This window comes from Kogia breviceps, chromosome 1 (assembly GCF_026419965.1).
Source record: "Kogia breviceps isolate mKogBre1 chromosome 1, mKogBre1 haplotype 1, whole genome shotgun sequence".
Classification (NCBI taxonomy): Eukaryota; Metazoa; Chordata; class Mammalia; order Artiodactyla; family Physeteridae; genus Kogia; species Kogia breviceps.
In genome coordinates, this window is record NC_081310.1 from 84,619,336 (window position 1) to 84,636,575 (window position 17,240).

Here is a 17,240-nt window from a genome sequence, read left to right on the forward strand (position 1 = left end):
GCACCACTTGGGAACTTGCTAGAAATGCAAATTCTCAGCCCCAGCCAACCTGCTGTGTTAGAAACTCAGATGGTCCTGCGATCTGTGTATTAACAAGCACCTCGGGTAACTCTGATGCATGCTGGAGTTTGGGAAGCATGGCTCAGATACCAAATGTCTTCCCACGTTTTCATAGGCGGAAGAAAATCTCCCCAGAGAAGACAGGAGAGTGCTACCAGATTTTCTCAGTCCTCGTACTTCCACGGATTTGGTGTCTGTGGGGCTGGCTAATGGAGAGATTTTGTCTTTCTCACGACCTTCGTGAATCATTCCATGAGAACATGGCGGTGTCAGGGGCTGCAGCCTAGACCCCTTTTCAACTGGAAGCTCTCTTTGCAATCTCACGGCAGCTTTGTGGGATGGGTCCTGTTATCCCCACTTTCCAGCTGAAGAAAGTAAGTTTCAAAGAAGTTAGCTGCCTTTTTCTAAGTCTGAGTTCAACTCCCTCCGTTCTGCAATGCCATCCAGCACCAGAATACCTGAGTGTGTGTCTCAGCCCTGCCACCAGCCCTGAGCCACGGGCACAGAACTTCACCTGTCTGAGCCTCGGTCTCCTCACCTATAAGGTAGGGGTACACCTGACCTGCCCAGCCCACCTGCCTCACAGACTCATTTAGAGAGCCAGGTGGAAGAAGAGGACATCGGTACAGTAGTAATCTCTTAATTATCCCCCGTTGTATGTGTATGTGAGGTCGGCAAAGGACAATGTCCCAAGGAGTGTGTAAGGAGGGTAGAGGAGTCACCAAGGATGTAAGCTGCTGTGACAGAGTGTGAATGTGTGGGCTCCTGAAGGGACGTCTTAGGCAGGACTCTTTTGGCTGAAAAGAACAAAACGAAATGTAGCTTCAGGAAAAAAAAAAAAATCATATCACTGGAGAACACGGGTAAATGCCAAGACTCAAATGATATCACCTGGTTTCTAGATGGGTGGATCCACTGATGCCCTGTCTCTCTCTTAAGAGACCTCCTCCTCCCCTGCCTTAGGAGGCCTTCATCCATAAGGAGACAGACAGCTCCCGGCTTTCATTATCCACATATGGCAATCACAAGGCAAAGAGAGCTTTCTTCCTCTAGCATCCTTCCCCCAGGAAAGGACCCTGATTGGCCCAGTTTAGGTCACACGACCACCCCTTCAACAATCCCTGTGGCCAGACTGACATCATCCACAAGAGCTGGATTTGAGGCTTGGAGAAAAGAGCGTTCTGACACTTCATTTATGTGGTTTGTTTATTGCAAAAGGCCCAGGAAATTCCATCCCACAGCACATTCCACAGGATGTCAGGCTGCAAGGTGTTCTCTTGAACAGTTTTCTAACTCCCCCTCATACTCTCAACCTTGTCATACTGAAACTCCAGACTGACATGGTCTTAAAACCGGCCTTCAGGAAACCACATCACCTAGATCCAACCTCCAGCCTCCAGGCACAATTTCTTCTTGGCTACGAGCCCCATCTTGCTGTATCACTCATGTACGCAGAGCCACATTGCAGCCAGGTCAGGATGGCTGGTTGACCACCATCCACCAGGTGCCTCCGCTCTTCCAGGTGCAGGAGGGACTGAGCACAGCAGGCTGGCCAGGACCCACAACGTCAGTGGACAGGGATGTCAAACCAGCCTGCCTGCAGTCATATGCCCACACTGGGGCATGCAGGAGTAAGGCAGTGTAACTGGGCGCACTGCCAGAATGCAATGAAAGTGGGGAAGGAAAGTTCCTCAAAAGGGGAAGAGATAGTGGTCAGACCTGTGTGCATGAAAATGAAAGCAGCAAGGACACCAAGGGCTGACTGGCCTCTACGGGCCTTCGCAGGGCATCTGACCTTACTGAGCCCTTTCTCACCAGTCATCTGGTCCAGTTTGGCTCGCCAGCTCTGTGCAGCTGGTTTCCTTCACTGGCTCCATGAAGAAGAGTTTCCATTTCCAAGACCAGGGAGGGGAGGCTGTGGAATTTTTGCCAGAGAACTGGGAGAACTCGTGAGTCAGCTGTCCGAGCCAAGGCCCAGGTCCTGGGGCAGGTCAGCCAGGGAGGAGGGGCTGACCCTGCAGAGAGGAGCGGGGAGGGGAGAACCTGGACTGGGGCTCAGAAGGCACAGGACCCTCTCTCCTGCCCACCAGGGCTACTCTCCAGGGACCAGGCTCAGGACTGAGCTGGTCCTCCCCGCAGAGGGAGTGAGAAGTTTGACAGTGCAGGTTGCCAGCAACTCAGCTGGGGGGCTGGGGGACGGCAGGGGGTGGGGGTGGGGGGGTGCCTGGGGAGGGGGATCGTCTCTGGCTTTCTCCTCCAACAGCTGCCCAACCCAGGAGCCAGAAACTGCCTTCCACTCTGCACTGAATTCCTCACTCCCTGTCTCCCACCTCCCTCCCGTTCTCCTGCTGCTGCTTCCCGGCAAGCCTGAGGTCAGACCCTACCCCACCCTGCTGGTACAGCCGCCCCTGGCCTCTGAGGAACAATAACCCCCAAAGCGATATTACTACCAGAGTGAAGTCTCTCCTGATATTACTACCAGAGTGAAGGCTCTCCTGCAGCCAAATGCGAGTCTACATCATCTCATTCATCCTAACCCTGTATATGGTGGATTCTATAATGATCCCTATTTTAGGGACGAGACAATTGTTGAGAGAATACGTAGCTTTCCCCAAAACACACAAGCAAGAAATGAGAGAGCCAGCGTTCAAGTCCAAGTCTGCTCTGGGGATCCCGAGCTGGGCCTCCCTGGCTGCTCTCCTGCCGCTTCATGGCTCACCCAGGAAGCCTCCTGGCCACCCTTATTCACCCCACAAACCCTGGAGTCGGTGTTGCTAAGAGAGCTCCCTAAAATGGAGCCGGGAGGCCACTGAGGAAGTGAGACATATGCGTGTCTCAGCCCAGATATATCCTGACCTTTCGACCACTCACTGTCTTCACAAAGACATCTAGAACATCTGCCCAATGTTCCAGAACCTCAAGATACTTATCAGACCCTTATCCTAAAATAACTCATGACAGCCTATCCCTTAACGACAAATATTTCCTTCCTTGTGTCAGAAGACAGCCTTGTGGCTTTTGTCCTTGTGAGCCCCTGACTGTCTCTTCCTCAGAACACTGTTTCTGGTTGACCTAAATCTGTGTCTCCCAAACTGCAATTCTTTTTTTGTTTGTTTGTTTGTTTTGTTTTGTTTTGTTTTTGCGGTACGCGGGCCTCTCACTGCTGTGGCCTCTCCCGTTGCGGAGCACAGGCTCCGGACGCGCAGGCTCAGCGGCCATGGCTCACGGGCCCAGCCGCTCTGCGGCATGTGGGATCTTCCCGGACTGGGGCACGAACTCGTGTCCCCTGCATCAGCAGGCGGACTCTGAACCACTGCGCCACCAGGGAAGCCCCCAAGGAAGCCCCCAAGGAAGCCCCCAAGGAAGCCCCCAAAGAAGCCCCCAAAGAAGCCCCCAAACTGCAATTCTTAAGAGCCCAAATAATGTTCTTTCAGGCCTTGATACTGATTGTCGTCCAACAGCCCCGATGTAACAGGGTGTTCAAAAAAGAACGTTTTCAACTGAATCCTTTTTTACTGTGGCCCCAATGCTGAGGACAAAGGGTTAAGTTTCTACACATTCTAAAGAGAGGCTTTTGACCAGCTATGGAGGACTTTCTAGGAAAGAGGTGAACCAGAAACACAATGTCTTTACCTATCCCTCCCCTCAGGGGAAGGAGAGGCCAGGGCTGGTCAGAGGCAGGAGGGAAGCAGCGTGTTGGCAGGGCTGCTATCGGTTCCCCACAACATCCCCCAAAGAGGTAGAGGGCAAGGCGCTTCCCCTTCACCTTAACCCAAGTGAGAACCACTCAGGGCATGGGCCGTGTCCTGTGGACACTTAAACTCTCAAGGGAAGAAGCTGGCTGCCCCAAAGCAGGTGTGAAAAGATGCCTGTGAAGGGGTGAGGTTACCCTCCCCCAAATGGCGGGGCAATTGTCAGGGACCTGTGGCTAGACGTGGACCCCACCAAAGGGGGCTGGTCTCCAGGACAGAGGGACCCCAGTGGAGAGTCTGCGTGGAGACTTCCGCTGGAAGTCAGGGCAGAGCAGAGGTGGGATGCTGTAAAGGATCAGCTGAAGGGGGGAGCTCTGACGATCCCACGAAATTACCCCCCCCCCACTGAGAGAGTCAACATTTGAACCCCCGCCCGTGAGGACTCCAAGGCCAGATGATGACCCCTTGTAGCTCCTGTCTCTGCCCCCGAGAAGGGCCAGAGGAGACACGGTGAGCAGGGAAGGAGGGTGAAAGGGCCGGTGGGACCAGTAAAGAGGCAGCCCCCACTTCCAGGCCCCCAAGGGACAGGCCGGGCAGTTTCACTGGGATAAGAGACTTCGGACTGAACTTTTCATTTCCTGGAAGTCAAGAGCTGAGTGACTAGAAAGGCTGTAGGACCTGCAAGATTTCATCCAAGGATAGAGAAGAGTAATGGTAGAAAGCAGGTTTATTGGAGAGCATTTGGAGAGAATAGAGATCTGTTTCCATCTGCACTTCATTGAGTGCGGTGCATTCTCTACACTGGTTGTGTTTCGTAAAGCACCTGCTCTATGCCCCGCAAGGTGCTGGGAATGAGAGATACAGCAATGAACACATCCAGGGTTCCTCGTGCCCTGCCGGAGTTCACATGAGAGTGGAATTCTGGGTCCGTGTCCACCCACAGCTGTGTCTCCCCACCACCCCCTGTCTTGCTGAGAGACTTACTCTCGGGTTTAAGTTCAAAGGATTCATCAGCAAAATGACCACTCTACACTTAATTAAGTAAGAGATAAGAAAGTTTATTAGGTTAATTATAAATTGTAGCACAAAGATAAGCAAAATGGTAAGAAATAAATGCATATACAATCACCAAATTGGGGAAGCACCTACATCCAGATCCAAGTAGCGCTGGCAAGTCCCTGGAACAGCAGTCTGGAGTCCCAGTTGGAAGGTCCCAAGCGGTGTGTCCACCCCACAGGTGAGACTTCAGAGTACTGCTCAAAGGAGTCCTGCTTTTAACGCCAAGCCGCAAGCTGATAATCACCAGCTTACGCGCAAATATGCAGCTCTGGCTATTATCAGAAATGCTTTGCTCTCTAGTCTCCGAATGTTCACTGATCCTGGGAAGTGGCCAGATTCCCAAGGCCCAGGAAGCTTTGTGACTTACTCCCTTCCTTATCTGTTGGTTCTCAGGCTCACTAGCACTGTTTCTACTGAGCTACACATAGTCCAGCAGTTTAGCACCTTCAGGGTCTTCGTTTGGTCAAAGGCCTATTATTGCCTCTGAAGCCTGAACAAGGCTATTAACTTCTACAACGTCCTCAAGCAGGACTGAGCCCTTGCCGTATTCCTGAGCAGGTGACTCATGGATACCCTCTGCTTGGCATGTACAGACTCGGAACCCACATGTTGGGCTTGATCTCAAATAATCAATTCATCCCTCCCCCTGCCTCAGAGCTGAACTTGTCCTCCAGCTCCAGGATTTGTGTGGATCTGAGTCCTACATAAAAAATTCTTCTGCAGGTCCCCACCCCTAGCCGTTTATCCCACAACCTTCCACAGTGTGCAAGTGTGTTCATCCATTCAACAAAGATTTATGGGACACCTATTATGTGGCAGACCCTGTGCTAAATAAAGATGAGGGGACTTCCCTGGTGGCGCAGTGGTGAATCTGCCTGCCAATGAAGAGGACATGGGTTCGAGCCCTGGTCTGGGAAGATCCCACATGCTGCAGAGCAACTAAGCCCGTGAGCCACAACTACTGAGCCTGCGAGCCATAACTACTGAGCCAGCGTACCACAACTACTGATGCCTGCATGCCTAGAGCCTGTGCTCCGGAACAAGAGAAGCCACCACAATGAGAAGCCCACGCACGACAATGAAGAGTAGCCCCCGCTCACCACAACTAGAGAGAGCCTGTGCACAGCAGTGAAGACCCAATGCAGCCAAAAATAAATAAATAAATAAATAAACAAATTTTTAAAAATAATAAAATAAAGATGAGGATGACACGGTCCCTCACTCTGAGTAGCTCCCAGTGTGAGTATCAGGAGGAGGGATGGAAGGAAGGAAAAGCAGAGGGGGGACAGGCTTGTAAACAGATGTTCATATCAATACTACTATGTAATAGGACTAGTATAGAGGGGTGTAGGGGCTGCTGTGGGAGATAAGAATAGGGACCTGAGATATCACAAAGGAGGTGACATTTGAACCTGGAGTGGGTTTCCCAGGAGACAGAAGAAATTGCATGAACAAATCATGGAATGGACGGTGGCAAAATCAGACGAAGGCAAGTGTCCAGCACGTGTGCAGTGCTCCTTTCTACCAGCAGAGGGTGTCCTTACAAGGGCACCAATCCCATCCTAAGGGCTCGACTCCCATGACTTCATCCAATCCCAAATCTTTTCCAGAGGCCCTAACCTCCAAATATCAATACCATCACATTGGGGACTAACATATGAATTTGGGGGAAACAAACATTCAGTCCATAGCAGAGGTCGATATAGGATTTTAAGCTACTGAACCAGCTTTACTTGCCAGAAAGACAAATTTGACAGCAATGTGGAAGACAGCTGGGTCTAACTCAATTTTTCCTTACGCTGTGGGCCTGAGCATTAGCAGGGCTGTGTGACTCAACCCTAAAGAGGAGCAGAAGGGTCTGGCTTCTGGTCCAAACATCTGGCCATCAGATTTTCCCAACCAATCCCTTGGCAAAATCTCACCACCCCAGGCTCTCAGGCGTCTCTCCTAGGCAGGACCACACTGAGTGGGGACGGAATGGCCAGCAGGGGGCACCAAAGGACTGGTGATTGGACAGTCACACGGCTGGTCAGAGCCTTCCTGCCACGTGGTGAAAAGGGAAGCCTTCCAGGTTCCAGACCCTGGCACAGGCTGATCCGCTGGGCTCCATCGTTCCCAGCCTCTTCCTGCCCTCTCCCCCGCCCCCCATCCATACTCTGACCTCAAATAGGAGGTCAGAAAAGGAAGGAGGTGGATTTTTTTGCCCCAAATTCAGGGCAAACACACACACATACTTTTTTTAAGGCTCTTTCCAATTTCTTAGAGAAGTTTTTACTCACCAAACTCAGCAATTTCCTGATCAAGTTTTGGATCATACTTTTGCGTATTCCTAAACTAACACCGTGGCTCTGAGCTATGAACAAGGATGCTTCTCAGAACATAAAATCACAAGCCAGAGCTGGGCGAGAGCCCCGGAACTGATTCTGATCTGGTAATAATTCCGCACTCTTGAGAGTAACTCACAAGCTAAAAACTGTATTTAGTAATATATTTACCACAGGTGATGATCTGCAGCTGGGAGGAGGAAAGGACACCCAGAAACCATCTAAATGTCCAAAATTAAGGGACATTACCAAATGTTGAACATCAGCAGGAAGGAACAGTGTGTCGTCATTAAAATGGAAATTATACACTTGTAGGAAAATTCGGTAAGAAAGTAGAAATGGGGACTTCCCCAGTGGTCCAGTGGCTAAGACTCCGCGCTCCCAATTCCGGGGGCCCGGGTTCAATCCTGGTGGGGGAACTAGATCCCACATCCCGCATGCTGCAACTAAGACCCAGAGCAGCTGAAATAAATAAATTTTTTTTAAGAAAAGAAAGTAGAAATGCTTGTCTCTTTTTTTTTGCGGGGGAAGGAGGATGCATTAAAAAGAGTTCTGATTCATTCCTGGAGGCAAACCTAGTCTTCCCCTCCCCCTGAGAGAGTGAGAGCAGGCAGAGGAGTTTCCTGCTTGGTTGGGAATTTGATTGTTTGCTCTCTTGTTTTAAAGAATAAGTCATTACAATGCCTGTTTTCTATATTTCCGTATTCTGGTATATTGTGTAATTTTTAGGTACCAAAATATTAGCATTTTTGTCCATATAGCAACATTAATTCAGTATTTTTCAAAACCTGAAATCTTAACCATTTATATATTGAGATGTACCTAAGAATTTGAGATGTACATAATGTAACCTATAGGTTACATTAAAATTTCAAATCAAACAAACGTTAACTCTATTAGAAAGCATTCTTCTATACCTCCATAATCTGCAAAAGGTGACAGAAAATGGCAATCAACAAAGTAAAAAATAATTCTCATTACCCCTGAGCAAAGGATGTTGGACGTTCCAGTACTGAAATTGATACCAATTCCTCTGCGTTGTCACCCCTGTTCATAAATGAAGTAATTAAGGAAGGCAAAGCAAATTGAACATATGTTCTTTAAAATAGAAACTGGCTTGCAATTAACAACAAAGACCGCAGGCCCTGAAAAGTATTCAAAAGCATCTCAAAGTTACTAAACAGGAAATGAGGTTATTAGAAGATGGAATCGGCTGTCCCTCACCCCTATCAATCTAGATGAAGATGACAGTGCTTTCAGTAGCTGGCAAACTGTCCACAAAATTACATTCACAGCTCAAGGACAGCACCACTGATGATGATTGCTTTTTAAAATTGTGCTATTTTTTAATTGAAGTATAATTGGCTTATTATATTAGTTTCAGGTGTACAACATAGTGACTCAATTTTTCTATACATTACAAAATGACCACCACAATTAGTCTAATTACCGTCTGTCACCATACAGAGTTATTACAATATGATTGACTACATTCCCTATGCTGTACGTTACATCCCCATGACTTATTTATTTTATAACTGGAAGTTTGTGCCTCTTAATCTCCCTCACCTATTTCATTCATTCTCCCCCCATCTCCCTCCCCTAGCAATCACTAGTTTATTCTGTCAGAAAGGAAGAAATTTTCCTCTGCCCTTCTAGGTTCTTCTGGCTGATCTAAGAAATTAAGCTGACATGAGACAGATTAACAGGAAAAATATCAAACAAAAGGTTAATAACATATATACATAGGAGAAACCCAAGAAAACTGAGGAACTCACCAAAATAGGTGAATCTTGCACCTTAAATACCATCTTCAGCTAAAGACAAAAGAGGAATTGGGGGTAGTGATTTGGGACTTCACCGAGGAGGAAGGCATTTCACAAGGAGATGGAAAAGCAGATGTTTGGTAAACAAATGTTTGCTGGGCCTTGCAGACAAAGCGACAGAGTGGACTCTGATATCCAGGCCCCGTGGAGCTTCCTCCACCACACCTAGCCCATATTCTTTGCACAAATCTCTGGTGATAGCTCTATTCTAGATTCTTTAGGCAGCTAAGGAGGAGGTTTCCTGAGTCTTCTGTTTCTTAAAAATGATCATCCTAATCTAATCCTCATGCCAAAGAGATACATTTTAGAGGGCAAATCTTGCTCCCCTCCAGTCCCACCTTTGAAATCTCTTTTAAGAAGTTTCATAGACCAGAAGTTGAATTGATCAGTTGCTTTATATCTCATTGAACCAGTCTCTTAGTCCTGACAGTAGGCCAGTTCAGTTACTCATTTCAGGGGGCCGTAATGCAGGTGGGCTCTCAAGGTTAGGGATTTAGAGTCCAAGCAATAAGGTATTCAATAAGAGGCATTTCTATGGAGAAAAAGAAAAACAAAGGTTCATGATTGGAGCAAATTTTCTGAGTCCTGAGAATTGCCAGTCGAAGATTCCTAGATGTCAGGGCTGAAGCATCTTTTGCAGCTTGAAATATCTCTGGTGATGTCATCAGGTGTTCAGGTAAACTTTCTGAGTGGCTTACACAGCAGCAGGCACAAAGATTGTCTAAACATGGGCTATTGCGAGGGTCTCCCTTAAGCTTATATCAAGTTGTTCAGTTTCCATTTGCAGGACTTCAGGAAAAGGGCCACTTTAGTTCTCAATGATTCCAAGTCAAAGTGGGAGAAAAAGTGGAAACATTAGTTTGGAGAGCTGGAGCCAAATATTTGAGGAAGCTAGAAGAATTCAGAATCCAGTCTAGTTTACTGATCTTGATCTTTTGTTAGTATTTTTATGAAGCCATCAGCTTTTTCATTAGAGTTCTGTAATTTCTTACCTAGTTCAGTGGTATTATCTAAAAGTTAACAAAGGGACTTCCCTGGTGGCGCAGTGGTTAAGAATCTGCCTGCAAATGCAGGGGACTTTATTACACACTTTGTTGGGGTTTTATCATAAACAGGTGTTGAATTCTGTCGAAAGCTTTTTCTATATCTATTGAGATGATCATATCATTTTTATTCTTCCATTTATTAATATGGTGAATCATGTTGATTGATTTGTGGATATTGAACCCTCCTTGCATCCCTGGGATAAATCTCACTTGATCATGCTGTATGATCTTTTAACGTATTGTTGAATTCAGTTTGCTAATATTTTGTTGAGGATTTTTACACCTATGTTGCTCATCAGTGATATTGGCCTATAATTTTCTTTTTTTTATGGTGCCTTTATCTGGTTTTCGTATCAGCAGTGCTGGCCTTATAGAATGAGTTCAGAAGTGTTCCATATTCTTCAATTTTTTGGAATAGTCTGAGAAGAATAAGTGTTGATTCTTTTTTAAATGATTGGTAGAATTCACCTGTGAAGCCATCCAGTCCTACATTTTTGCTTGTTGGGAGTTTTAAAATTACTGATTAAATTTAATTACTGGAAATAAGTCTGTTCATATTTTCTATTTCTTCCTGATTCAGTCTTGGGAAATTGTACATTTCAAGAAATTTATCCACTTTTTCTCAGCTGTTCATTTTATTCACATATAATTGTTCATAGTAATAAGATTGTGGTCTTTTTTTTGGTTTTTTTTTAACATCTTTATTTGAGTATAACTGTTTTACAATAGTGTGTTAGTTTCTCCTTTACAACAAAGTGAATCAGTTATACATATACATATGTTCCCATATCTCTTCCCTCTTGTGTCACCCTCCCTCCCACCCTCCCTATCCCACCCCTCTAGGTGGTCACAAAGCACAGAGGTGAACTCCCTGTGCTATACGGCAGATTCCCACTAGCTATCTAATTTACATTTGGTAGTGTATATGTGTCCCTGCCACTCTCTCACATCGTCACAGCTTACCCTTTCCCCTCCCCATATCCTCAAGTCCATGCTCTAGTAGGTCTGTGTTTTATTCCCGTCCTACCACTAATCTCTTCATGACATTTTTTTTTTCTTAGATTCCATATATATGGTTAGCATACGGTATTTGTTTTTATCCTTCTGACTTACTTCACTCTGTATGACAGACTCCAGGTCCATCCACCTCACTACAAATAACTCAGTTTCATTTCTTTTTATGGCTGAGTAATATTCCATTGTACGTATGTGCCACATCTTCTTTATCCATTCATCTGTTGATGGACACTTAGGTTGCTTCCACGTCCATGCTATCGTAAATAGAACTGCAATAAACATTTTGGTACATGACTCTTTTTGAATTATGGTTTTCTCAGGGTATATGCCTAGTAGTGGGATTGCAGGGTCGTATGGTAGTTCTATTTGTAGTTTTTTAAGGAACCTCCATACTGTTCTCCATAGTGGCTGTATCAATTTACATTCCCACCAGCAGTGCAAGAGTGTTCCCTTTTCTCCACACCCTCTCCAGCATTTAGTGTTTCTAGATTTTTTGATGATGGTCAGCCTGACCGGTGGGAGATGATATCTCATTGTGGTTTTGATTTGCATTTCTCTAATGATTAATGATGTTGAGCATCCTTTCATGTGTTTGTTGGCAATCTGTATATCTTCTTTGGAGAAGTGTCTATTTAGTTCTTCTGCCCATTTTGGGATTGGGTTGTTTGTTTTTTTGTTATTGAGCTGCATGAGTTGCTTATAAATTTTGGAGATTAATCCTTTGTCAGTTGTTTCATTTGCAACTATTTTCTCCCATTCTGAGGGTTGTCTTTTGGTCTTGTTTATGGTATCCTTTGCTGTGCAAAAGTTTTAAGTTTTATTAGATCCCATTTGTTTATTTTTGTTTTTATTTCCATTTCTCTAGGAGATGGGTCAAAAAGGATCTTGCTGTGATTTATGTCATAGAGTGTTCTGCCTATGTTTTCCTCTAAGAGATTGATAGTGTCTGGCCTTACATTTAGGTCTTTAACCCATTTTGAGTTTATTTCTGTGTGTGGTGTTAGGGAGTGTTCTAATTTCATACTTTTACAGGTAGCTGTCCAGTATTCCCAGCACCACTTATTGAAGAGGCTGTCTTTTCTCCACTGTATATCCTTCCCTCCTTTATCAAAGATAAGGTGACCATATGTGTGTGGGTTTATCTCTGGGCTTTCTATCCTGTTCCACTGATCTATAGTTCTGTTTTTGTGCCAGTACCATACTGTCTTGATTACTGTAGCCTTGTAGTATAGTCTGAAGTCAGGGAGCCTGATTCCTCCAGCTCCATTTTTCGTTCTCAAGATTGCTTTGGCTATTCGGGGTCTTTTGTGTTTCCATACAAATTGTGAAATTCTTTGTTCTAGTTCTGTAAAAAATGCCAGTGGTAATTTGATAGGAATTGCATTGAATCTGTAGATTGCTTTGGGTAATAGAGTCATTTTCACAATGTTGATTCTTCCAATCCAAGAACATGGTATATTTCTCCACCTATTTGTATCATCTTTAATTTCTTTCATCAGTGTCTTATAGTTTTCTGCATACAAGTCTTTTGTCTCCTTAGGTAGGTTTATTCCTAGATATTTTATTCTTTTTGTTGCAATGGTAAATGGGAGTGTTTTCTTAATTTCCCTCTCAGATTTTTCATCATTAGTGTACAAGAATGCCAGAAATTTCTGTGCATTCATTTTGTATCCTGCTACTTTACCAAATTCATTGATTAGTTCTAGTAGTTTTCTGGTAGCATCCTTAGGATTCTCTATGTATAGTATCATGTCATCTGCAAACAGTGACAGCTTTACTTCTTCTTTTCCTATTTGGATTCCTTTTATTTCTTTTTTTTGTCTCTGATTGCTGTGGCTAGAACTTCCAAAACTAGGTTGAATAAGAGTGGTGAGAGTGGGCAACCTTGTCTTGTTCCTGATCTTAGTGGAAATGGTTTCAGTTTTTCACCATTGAGAACAATGCTGGCTGTGGGTTTGTCATATATGGCCTTTATTATGTTGAGGAAAGTTCCCTTGATGCCTACTTTCTGCAGGGTTTTTATCATAAATGGGTGTTGAATTTTGTCAAAAGCTTTCTGTGCTTCTATTGAGATGATCATATGGTTTTTTCTCCTTCAGTTTGTTGATATGGTGTATCACATTGATTGATTTGCATATATTGAAGAATCCTTGCATTCCTGGAATAAACCCCACTTGATCATGGTGTATGATCCTTTTAATGTGCTGTTGGATTCTGTTTGCTAGTATTTTGTTGAGGATTTTTGCCTCTATGTTCATCAGTGATATTGGCCTGTAGTTTTCTTTCTTTGTGACGTCTTTGTCTGGTTTTGGTATCAGGGTGATGGTGGCCTCATAGAATGAGTTTGGGAGTGTTCCTCCCTCTTCTAAGATTGTGTTTTTTTAAAGATATCATTTCATCTTCCTTTTCTCAAAGTTAAGTTTTCTTTATATTTATATAGTGTTTGGTTTACTTTTTGAATAATATTTTATTAATTTTACCTACTAATTTAGATTAGAAGAATAATGCATGTTTATGTTTATATTTGAAGTTTTTGCTTTTATTTGACACTTTGTCATGTGTTTCTAATTTTTTGAAATATTTTAATACATAATTCCAGTGTTTTTAATGTTATAAATTCTGAAAACTTTTACATAGAATACAAGTATTCAACCCCATATTTTAATAATGTGCACAATAAAAACCAAAACACAGGTATTGATAGTTTGCTCTCATATAACAATCACTAAGAATGAGCTTTCCTGGCTCAACTGGTTTTTCTGTTGCTATGGATTTAAGGTACAGTTAGAACAGAGTTTCTGGTGTAAATGAATGAAAATGGTGGGAGGGAGCTTGGTGGAGCCAGGAAAAAAATGAGAGAAGGAAAGTGGAGTCTGAAGTGTGGGTAACTGGGGAGAGCAGAAGTGAAAGAATTGTCAGGGAGTCAGCCATTCATTGTCCAGGGGGTGCTGGGTAACAGGGCTGAGAGAAGGAACTATGCAAAGGGCCTTCCATGAGATGGGGTGGAACCTAGCCCCTGCTGGCTAACCCTTCAGTATTCACACCATCAGCACCCAAGGTTCAAGTCTTCCTGTGAGTGAAAACTTCCTTCTCTGCACCAAGCACCCTACCAGCTGATCACCCAGTGAGGAATGCCTGACCAGTGACAGTCATCACTGTGCCACAGCTGTACACACACACACACACACACACACACACACACACACACACTCAAACACACTCACACACTAGGAGAACAGATTTTCATAGCACCTCTAGGACAACTGTACAACCAAAGAGCACCCCAGGACACCTAGTGGGGTGGTGGAGAGGAGCTACCTCTGCTACACCTGGAAGAATAAAGAATTGAAAGCAGAGTCCCAAAGGGATATATGTACACCCATGTTCATAGCAGCATTATTCACAATTGCTAAAATGTAGTAGAAACCCAAGTGTCCAGCAACAAAGAAATAGATAAGCAAAATGTGGTATATTCAAATAATGGAACATTATTCCACCTTAAAAAGGAAGGAAGGAAATTCTGACAAATGCTACCACATGGATGAAATCTGAGGACATTATGCTAAGTGAAATAAAGCCAGTCCTAAAAATACAAATACTGCATGATTCCACTTGTACAAAACACTTAGTCAAATTCATAGAGACAGAAAGCAGAGCTGGGGAAAGAGGGGGGATAGGGAATTACTCTTTAATAGATACAGAGTTTCGATTTTACAGAAGATGAAAAGAACTATGGAGATGGATGGTAGAGATGGCTGTGTGACAATGTGAATGTATTTAGTAACACAGAATGTACACTTTTCAAAGGTTCATTTTATGTTCATTTTATGTTATGTGTACAGCATACCTCATTTTATTGGGCTTCAATTTATTGCACTTCACAGATATTGTGGTTATTACAAACTGAAGACTTGTGGCCACGCTGTGTCAAGCAAGTCTATAGGCCCAATTTTTCCAAGAGCATTTGCTCACATCATGTCTCTGTGTCACATTTTGGTATTTCTCACAATATTTCAAACTTTTTCATTATTATTATATTTGTTATGGTGATCTGTGATCAGTGATATTTGATGTTAAGCTTGCAAAAAGATTATGACTCGCCAAAGATTCAGAGGATGGTTAGCATTTTTTAGCAATAAAGTATTTTTAAATTAAGGCATGTACATTTTTTAAGCATAATACTATACTAATAGACTAATAGTGCAAACGTAACTTTTACATGCACTGGAAAACCAAAAAATTTGTGTGCCTCACTTTATTGTTATATTCGCTTTTTTGCGATGGTCTGGAACCAAACCTGCCTTATCTCCAAGGTATGCCTGTAGTTTGCTATAATTTTTTTCAACTGGGAAAAAAAAAGTGAGATCAGGAGAGATTTGACACAGAGGAGGCAGTGTGACCACAGAGGCAAAGACTGCAGTGGTGCAGACACAAGCCAAGCAAGGCCAGCAGCCACCAGATGCTGAAAGGGAGAACAAACCAATTTTCCCCTAGAGCCTTTGGAGGGAGTGTGGCCCTACCGACAACCCCTTGATTTCAGACATCTGGCCTACAGGACTGTGAAAGAATAAATTTCTGTTATTTTAATCCCCCTCCAAATCCCCACTGGACTGTACACTTTAAAAGGGTCAATTTTATGGTACATGAATTATATCGCAATAAAGCTTTTGTTTGTGTGTGTGTTTTGGCTTTGTTTTGTTTGGTTTGGTTTTTTCCCCAGCTTTATGAGACATAATTGACTCATAACATTGTGTAAGTTCAAGGTGTACAAAGTGTTGATTTCATAAATGTTTATATGGCAAAATGATGACCACCATAGCATAGCTACCACCTACATGCCACCACATAGTCACCCTTTCTTTTTTGTGGTGAGAGCATTTAAGATCTACTTTCTTAGAACATTCAAGTACTTAATAACACAGTATTGTTAGCTATAATCATCATGCTACACATTAGATCCCCAGAACTTAAACTTACAACTCTGAGTTTAAACCCTTTTGACCCTTTGCCTAACGTCCATCCATGTTGTCACAAATGGCAGGGTTTCCTTTTCTCTCATGAAGGAATAATACTCCATTGAGTATATATCCATTGAACGTCCCTTAGATTGTTTCCAGATCTTGGCTATTGTGCATAATGATACAACGAACATGGGAGGCCAGATGTCTCTGTGAGATCCTAATTTCTTTCTTTTTTTTTTTTTTTTTTTCCGGTACGCGGGCCTCTCACTGCCTTGGCCTCTCCCGTTGCGGAGCACAGGCTCCGGACGCGCAGGCTCAGCGGCCATGGCTCACGGGCCCAGCCGCCCCGCAGCATGTGGGATCGTCCCGGACCGGGGCACGAACCCGCGCCCCCTGCATCAGCAAACGGACCCTCAACCACTGTGCCACCAGGGAAGCCCGATCCTAATTTCTCACAAAGAAACACCTCAATAAAGTTGTTTAAAAGAAAGAGAGACAGAGAGAGAGAGAGAGAGAGACAAGGCTATTTTTTCTTGGGCTTTTTGTTTTTTTGCCCATGCCTTTCGTCATGCGGGGATCTTAGTTCCCCGATCAGGGATCGAATCAGTGCCCCCTGCATTGGGAGAGCAGAGTTTTAACCACTGGACCACCAGGGAAGTCCTAGGCTATTTTTTTCTTGTAATGAAAATACTCTCTGGGTGAGATGCTGGCCTCTGGGTGCGGGGCACCCATTATACATAGAAGGCACTGCGCCCAGGGCCCCGAAAACATTTTCATTTTCATTTCGTTTAAAAGTACCAGAAACCTGAATATACTAATAATGAATATATAATAATGAATCCATCTTAGTTCACATTTATCTTTATACCAACACAGTCATAAAATACAGTTTTTAATGTTTTCCTATGGAGGAAAAATTCCACAGAGGCAAAAGTACCTAGAGCCCATGGAAGTCAAAAGCAGCCTTGCTCCTAGGTAATTTGTCAGGAAATCAGTCACAGCTGTCATATGCTGCAGAGAAAGAACCAGGATTGGGACACTGATCAGCGTCCCCACTCCTAGGTCTAGAACTGCCCCCCCACCCCCAACCCAGAACTCCGCAGAGCAGACAGAGCCTGGCACAGGAAAGCTCCATTAGCTTCCAAAGCGCCAAGGGCCTAAACTCTGGGACATCCTTACATAAGAAGATCAGTGGGGTGTCCTGAGGGATGGGTGTGGCAACTTAGCATTTGGAGGCTTGAAGAACTGTGGGTGG

At 44.2% G+C, this 17,240-nt stretch overlaps 1 protein-coding gene across 1 annotated transcript in view; it reads right to left on the reverse strand.

Moving 5' to 3' along the window:
* The window catches only part of S100A8 (S100 calcium binding protein A8), a 114,157-nt gene that overhangs the window by 32,382 nt on the left and 64,535 nt on the right, over nt 1-17,240 (reverse strand). The window lies entirely within an intron of this gene.